Source organism: Melospiza melodia, unplaced genomic scaffold (assembly GCF_035770615.1).
Source record: "Melospiza melodia melodia isolate bMelMel2 unplaced genomic scaffold, bMelMel2.pri scaffold_204, whole genome shotgun sequence".
Classification (NCBI taxonomy): Eukaryota; Metazoa; Chordata; class Aves; order Passeriformes; family Passerellidae; genus Melospiza; species Melospiza melodia.
In genome coordinates this window covers 58,091-65,777 of record NW_026948542.1, presented here as the reverse complement: position 1 = coordinate 65,777, position 7,687 = coordinate 58,091, and the positions used below count along the sequence as shown (strand labels likewise).

The following is a 7,687-nucleotide window of genomic DNA, read 5'->3' as shown; positions in this document are numbered from 1 at the left end:
GGCCCGGGCGGTGCCGGCCGCTCCGTCCGCTCCGGGCGCGGGGCTCGGGCGCCGCCGGTAGCCCCGCGCCCGGTGCCGGCCCCGCCGGGCAGGGGCAGCGGGCGGGGCTCCCCGGGACGGCGCCGGCCCCGCGTGCCGGAGCAGCCGCCGCAGGAGCCGCTTTCCTGCCGGGAGCCGCGCTCCGTCCGGGGCCGGCAGCGAGCGCGGGGTTCGGCCGCTCCAAGTTCGGCGGTGCCGTGGCTCGGAGGCGCTTTGGAGGCGTTGATGGCATCGCTGGGTTCGGTTTGCAGCGGGTGTCCGCTAAGGGATACGGTGTTCTTCCTGAGTGGGCACGGTTCTCGGTGCCGGTAGGGATGATAATGGTTTGTTTTGGATTGAGTTTTGTAGTCGGATATATATTTTTTTGCCGGGGTATTATGTTTAGAAGGGCGCGCAATGTTTTTTACGGGTCGTAGCGCGAAGCAGCGGTTCGCATTTTAATTCTGTTGCGGTGGCTTTTATTAGCGTGAGTGTGTAGTGTTTGTTTTGGGGGGCTTGGGGAAGCGTCCTGTCCTTCATAGCAGCGGGTTTTTAATCTCGATAATTGCATGTGTGTTTATCGTCTTCCAGGGCTTTTATTTGTTTGGTTTGTTTGATTGTAGTGTATGTTTTATGGTTACGGGTAATTTGGGGGACATTGTTTATGGTTACGTTTGTCTTTAGTCTTTGTGTTTGTTTCTAGGTGGTATTTTTATTTTGATAGCTTGAGGCACTATGGGTTTATTCAGTTGGGAATAAGTTTTTTGTTGCAGATTTCAGTTTATTTGGTTTTTGGTATTATTCTTGTTGTTGCTTTCTTTATTTTCTTTTTTTTTTTTGTTGTTGTTGTTGTCTTTTAATGTATTTGCGTATTGTTTATCAGGGTTTTTTTTGGGTATTTATATGGTGGGTTTTTAAAGTATTTATTTATTTGGGTAGTTAATTTCTTAGTTTTTAGTGGTTGAGATGTTTTTCCATTTTGTTAATTAGTTCAGGTTTTAAAGTTATTTTTACAGAGGATTGTTTATTCCTTGAGTTAGTGTAGAGGTAGAATTTTGTTGTTTTTTATTTTTTTTTTAGTAACGTCGTTCAGGGTGAGTGGCACTGTCTTGAGTTTAGTAGATTGGTTTGACTTTTTTTTAGTACTTTTTGTAATTTGCTGTGTGTGTTTCTATAGGATTTTCTTTTATTTTGGTTCCATTTTTCTGTCGTGATGAGAATTGTTATTGAAAAGAGTGTTCTTTGTTTTTTCGCTGACACTTGTTTGGCTGTTGGAGGTATCTTGATGTTTTTGGAAGATATTGGTGGGAATTTGATGCTGTTTGTTCTGTCATTTCATTTAGGAATTGGATTTTAAATATACAATTATGACTCTAACTGTATTGAAACAAAAGAAATAGATGTGTAGCAATGGGAATGAGCCAATTTTATTTTTATATATTCGGTCAATTTCTAAAATTTAACATCTAACATGAGTCATTATATGTTACAATAAGTTATTCTAATTTTAATAGAGTATTGTGTATGTTTATAGATATATGAATAGAGAATATAAATGTAAATACAACCCAAACAAAAATACAAATATATAAATGTATTGCAACTATATGCAGATATATAAAAAATTAATAATAAATTGTAAATATAAAATAACATAAATTGATACAATATATAATACAAGTGATACTGCATATATTTTATGAAAAATATTATAGGAAATGGATATAAAATAGATATAAATACGGATGTGATATATCTATCTATCTATCTCTATCTATCATTTGTTGAATATTATGATAAATACAAATATAAAAAAACATTTAGGTAGTTTAAAATAATGGATGGTTTTGTTTTTTCTTTGCCAAAGCAGGGGTTTTCGTGTAAAAATTACAAATACAAATAATATAAAGGTAGAAATATGAGTATAGAAATATATCATAAACACGTTAAAGATTTATATAAAAATTAGAAATATAAGGAAAAATAAGTTGTAGCAGTAGATATGGTAAATAATTTAAAAAATATTTCCCGTATATTTTTTGAATAAGGTGCATATTATATATAGTTATTAATATAATACATCAATATAAACGATAAATATATATAAAATGTCAACTATCTATAAGAAGGAATAAAAGCTCTGTGTCACGTGCAGCAGTAGAAAATTTCAGGCTCCCAGGGAATAAATAGTTTTCTTTAAATCATTTTCGTTTTGGATTTTTTTTTTTACTCCCGGGTAGCCTGAAAGTTTCTACTGCTGCTTTTTTATTCTAAAGGTGGAAAGGAAAACCAAGATCAGAAATACAAGAAAGGGGAAGGGGAAGGGAAGGAAGGGAAGCAGGAGAGGAAGAGGGAAGGGAAGTGGTGAAAAACAGGGTGAAAAAAGTAAAAAGAGTTGGAGGGAAAAAGAGAGGGCATCCGGGAAGAGCGGTGCTGCCTCAGGTCCTTCCCCGCCCTGGGGCGAAGGAGCCGTTTGATGCCCGGGAGGGAGTGCAGGTCCCGGTGGCTCCCGGGGGACGGAGCGGTGGCTGTCAGCCCGAGACTCCAACTCCCGGCAGGCCGTGCTGCCGGCGCGGCGTGTGACGCAACGGCTATCGCGGCACATGAGTGGCTGTCAGCCCGAGACTCCAACTCCCGGCAGGCCCTGCTGCTGGCGCGGCGTGTGACGCAACGGGCGACGCGGCCCGGCATTTTTCTCTAAATCGGCAGTAAATACAGCTGAGTAAAATTAGCTTGGTTTTCTTCCTTCTTTTGTAACTGAACTGTTTTTATTAAAAATCCTATTTGAATATGTAGAAAAAGTGGGGATGTCCTGTAATATATCGTAGCTTTTCTTGTTTACAGGGTACTGAGAAAATAACGTCTCCCTTAGAGTACCGCGGAAAGGTTCTCAGTGCGCTCTCTATCAAGGTATGTATTTACAAATAAGTGATCCCTTTAGATATTTGCCTGTGTACCTTTTCCTGTAATTCAGAGCTTGCGTTCTGTGGGTTTTATGATAAACCTGTAAAACATGTAAAAATGGTTTTGCAAGTCTTAAACCTTGAAGGCAGCAATAAGTGGATTTAGAGCCTGTTCTTGACCAGACAAAGGGAAAAAGTGTGACTTTGATGCTGAACTTGTCATTTTTCATTTGACTTGTCTTGAATGATTTAGGAATAGAGAGAACTAGAAAAAGAGAGAAATAGAATTGGTTCTTGAGCACTCCTCAACTGCTCACCATGATCCAGTGTAGAGCCAAAGGGAAGGGTGATGGAACAGAGCTCTGAGCTTTGGAAGGAAATAAATTTAAACCTGACCTCCTCACAGAGTCTCACTAACTTCTTTTGTTTTAAAATACAAAATACGATTAGGAAGTGTTGGAAGTTAGTGTTTTGGGAAAGAAACAGAACATTCCATTTCACAGAGGCTCTGGGAACGATTCATGTTGTAAGTGCTGTCACTGCAATCAGTTAGTGGTTCAGCCTTGAAACGTGCACTTGGCCTTCTATAAAGCACTGTTTTGTTTGCCTTTCAGTGCTATGAGTCTTGATAAATTGGAGAAGAGCCCAAGAGAAATTTTTCATCCCTTGATATAAAAGGTAGGAAGTGACTTTTTTTGGTTTGGTTCTTTTTCTTTATTATTTTCTGGAAATAAAAGTAATTAAGTATAGGTACTACTGGTTTGTTTCTTCCAGTAGCAGGTGATAACAATAGCAGTAGTACTAGTAAAAATAATAATAGAAATAATAATAATAGTAATGTAATACTACGTAAACTGTCTTTATCCATTGAACTGGCCATTTCAAATCAAAACTTCTAAACACAAATCAAACCATCATCCTTGTAGAATCTTTCACAGCAGCGGGCTAAAGATCCTGGTTTTGTTGACAGGATTTATTGGTTCTGGAAGAACAAGAGGGAAGTACAAGCCTAACTACTTCTAGCTCACAGGCCCGTCCAGTGAACCCAGGTTTGTGTTTTGGTGGGCTTGTGATGACTTTGAAATCAATTGCTCATTCCAGTAAAAAAAATTCATGTTTTTTTGAACGTGACAGCAGAAATAACTTTAGGCACCAACTGAATAATAATAGATCACCAGTTTAAGTTAAAAATTCATGCTATACTATCAAAATTTAAAGGTAAATTATTATGTATTAGGTGATGGTATAAAGTATATGTTCTAATGTGTAATGCAAAGATACATACGTACCTGAAAGTCCTTAGCGGAAACAAATTTTTATGTCTGCTGTTTGATTGTTTACCATACGATATTTGGTTTCATTTCCCAGGGACCGGTGAATTTTAACTTTGGAGTCCCCTATGCTAAGGATGCTCAGCTTACAGGTGATGAAATGTTCAGTAATGGTGAGTTTTTCACCTTCTCTTTAATTGCTATGCTGATCTGAATAAGGAAAAAAAACAAAAGCAAGAGGAAAAAAAAAGGATGGTTTATTATTTTTTACGCTGTTATGTTTGTTTCCTCAGTATTTGCTGCAGCTCTGCTTACCCAAGCTTTGGGTTCCTTCTGTCCCACTGGGAGTTGCCCAGTTTGGTTGCATCTGGTGAAATTCACCCTGAGACCTTACAGAACTAGCTCCAACTACGTGAGAGCCATTTGCAGTTCTCTCCAGACACCTGGAGAATGGGTGACGTTTCTGAGGATCCGGCGAGCGTGCTTCTATCAAAACTCAGTCTGTGAAATTCCTGGGGAAAACCCTTCTGTGTCCTGAAGGGTTCAAACTCTGGTGAGGATCCAGTTATCAGGGGCTCACCTGGATGGTTCCAGCTGCCAAAGGTAACACTTGTACTCTTGCCCTGTAGTTTACATCTATTGTATTTTTGTTATTTTGCAACATTTTTTGTCTTTGCAAAATATTGTGCATTTCACTCTTTGGAACCTCTCAGATGGTTCTTTGGTGCAGCACCACCCCAGGGGACACTTGGCTGCTGTCCTGAAGGGTTTGGTCGCTAGAATTGTGAATCCTGGAGAGTTTGTGAGTCTTCTGTCCCCAGGGAGGTGTCGTGCTTTGTTTACTTTTGTTCTGTTGGTTAGGCGCTGCTTCTCGTTGCAAGTATGAATTTCAAACTGCCCTGTTCTTATTTTAACTGTTTTCCTGGTTCTCTCTGTCCGGCAGGGAAAGACTCTCGTATCCTTGTCGTCGGGCTCGGTGCTGTCCAAGAAGATACAGAGACTAAAAAAATCATAAGAAGCAAAATATGACTGCAGGGAAAAGAAGCTGGAGAGAACAGAAGGTGATGTTGTTATCCTTACCCTGTATTAGAAACATCCGCTGTGCTTTGATGCTGGCAGCTGCCAGGGGCTTGTTAGCTCTTTGTAGGCAGGTGTAGGTATTCACTTGTAGGTTTTTTCTCTGGACAAGGCAATTCAAACTTTGCTAAGCTTATATTTGCAGATTGCTCTCTAGCACAGTCCAGCATGACATTTTTGAATGTTGTAAAAATACCATGTTACTTGGAAATTGCTAATGAAGAGAAGCTTTAGGGGAAAATAAGATTTCAGGGTTGGAAGATGTGAGAAGAATTTTGTGGGGACGTTAGACTGAAGTAAAGCACACTTGAAGCTGGACTGGCACGCTGGCAGGTCCCATATTAAACAGTAGTGCTGAGATTAGCCTGGGGGTTGCCCATTGTTTCTGTAGAAATCAATGTTTCCTGGTCTTGAGAGGGAAGCTGCTTTGAAAAGCTGGAAGGTGCAGCATGCTGACAATCCCCGTGCTTTGGATTAAAAGTAGATTTCAGAAGGGTCCTAAGCTTTTGTCTTTTCCTTGAAGTTGATGTAATCCTATCGAGGAGTTTTTAGTTCTGTGTTGCCATGTCATCCATCAGAGCCCTGTTGTACTAATCTTCATACAAGTACAAAACAAAAAATCAGACCCTGTCCCAAGCACTTAGAGGCCAGAACACGATTTCCTCGGGCTGCCATTTGTGTGCCATCGGTACTCACCACGAATTGAGCCCTCTGGCTCTGACAGAGCCCCTGGATGCTGACGGAAGGGGGCTGGTCACAGACCCTGGAGGTGCCTGTCCCCCAGGGAGGGAGAGGCCGAGGCAGTGTGGCCTGCAGGGAGGGTGTCGTCCCCAGAGAGCAGCCGGTGACTCCATCCCTGCCCGGGGCTGCGGGTGCACCCTCGGGGTGGACGCCTGCCCTCAGGTTTCCGTCTGGGCACCCGGGGAGGGAACCAGGTCCATCCGTGTGGCAGCTGCAGGGCCTGCAGGCTCTGGGCCCTGGAGCCGAGTGAGCCTGAGCTGCTGCATGCTTGCTGTGAGCTTTGGGGTGAGCGTGCATCACTGCAGGCCTGGGATGGATTGAAATGCGCTGAGGAAAGCAGAGGGAGGGAGGGAGGGAGGGAAATGCTCTGTTAACATGTGCCAATTCTTCTGTCAGACTCATCACGGCGGGACAGCGTGAGGACTGAAAGTGTAAGAAGATGTGGAGGGAAACAGAGAATCTGACAGGAGCAGCGAACGCACGAGTGCAGGAATTTTGCTTTTTGCTTGGATGTAAACTCAGGAGTTGAGAGGAATTTGGGAGTGAGAAGGGACATTTCAGAAGGAGAAGAAGAAAAAGAGGTTGTTGTTGTTGTTACAGTCCTGGCAAAATCTTTTGTTCTAGCTAATAAAAGAAGTTAGTTTAAAAAACAAAAAGGAAAAAATGTAGTGTTTTTTTTTTCCTTCACTATGATATTCATTGGTGGTATATGGTGTGTTGTTTTATTTCTTGGTATTATTAACTCTGTGTAAATTGTTTTTTGAGTGAAGCTGACTTTCTGGATGGGTTGGTTTGTATTTGAGGCAGGATTAATTTCAGTAGGGTTCTTTCATAGATTTCTGATGGGTATTACTGGGATTTTGGTTTTGTTTACTGTATGTATAAACCTAGAGCTTTGGTAGGGCCAGCTGGGCTGCTGGAGTTTTGGGTGTGAATTTATTAGATGGCTTTTGTTAGATGCAGTTTTTAATTTTTGAAATGTTTTTCAATGTAGTGGTTTTAAGGTGGTTTTTAAGAATTCATTGTATTGCTTTATCTTGTTTGTAGTTGGTGTATGATAAGGGATGTGGTGTGAGTTCTTGAACATTATGGTTTTGGTGTTCCTAAGTTCTGATTTCTTTGTGGTTCAATATTTTTTTTTATTTTTATTTTTTGGGACAGGGGCATTTATATGGTGGGTTTTTATAGGCAATATGTTTTTTAATTTAGGTAGTGATATTTTTTAATATTTTAATAGTTTAGGTTTTTTATTTTCATGGTTTTAATTATTTTTTTTAATTTTTTGAAATAACTTTTATAGATTACATGTTATTATTTGTGCATTAACATAAAGGTAGAGCTTTGGGGACTTTTTTTAGTAATGTTTAGGGTCAGTTGTGCAGTTTTGAGTCTAGTGCGTTGGTTTGATTTAATTTTTAATGGGTGTTTGTTTTTATTAGCAGTTGTGTCATTTTCAAGGTGTGTTTGAGTTTTTTGGGGTTTTTGAGATACTGGTTTAGGAGGAAGTTTATGATGAGAATGTGCGGAGGTTTTGGGCTACTTTATAGTGGGATCTAAAATTTATTTACAGTTAGGTTTATTTGAGTTTTTATTAGGGTTCAGTGACGTTGTGGGATATTTGTTCCGTTAGTAACAGAAATAGGTTTTGTTTTGCTGTGCTGCGATGGGATGGGCGTG

The 7,687-nt window shown here is 40.4% G+C and overlaps 1 long non-coding RNA gene across 2 annotated transcripts; it reads left to right on the top strand.

Annotated features, from left to right (window-relative positions):
• The first annotated feature begins 254 nt into the window (after positions 1–254).
• Positions 255–6,042, top strand: LOC134433562 (uncharacterized). Of its 2 annotated transcripts, none has more exons than XR_010031627.1 (7): positions 255–347; positions 2,863–2,928; positions 3,536–3,599; positions 3,892–3,970; positions 4,290–4,365; positions 4,486–4,795; positions 5,136–6,042. It is a non-coding gene; the product is annotated as an uncharacterized LOC134433562 (long non-coding RNA). The 2 variants fall into 2 exon arrangements; XR_010031628.1 differs by having other exon boundaries at positions 256–347; positions 4,486–4,745.
• The last annotated feature ends 1,645 nt before the right edge of the window (positions 6,043–7,687 follow it).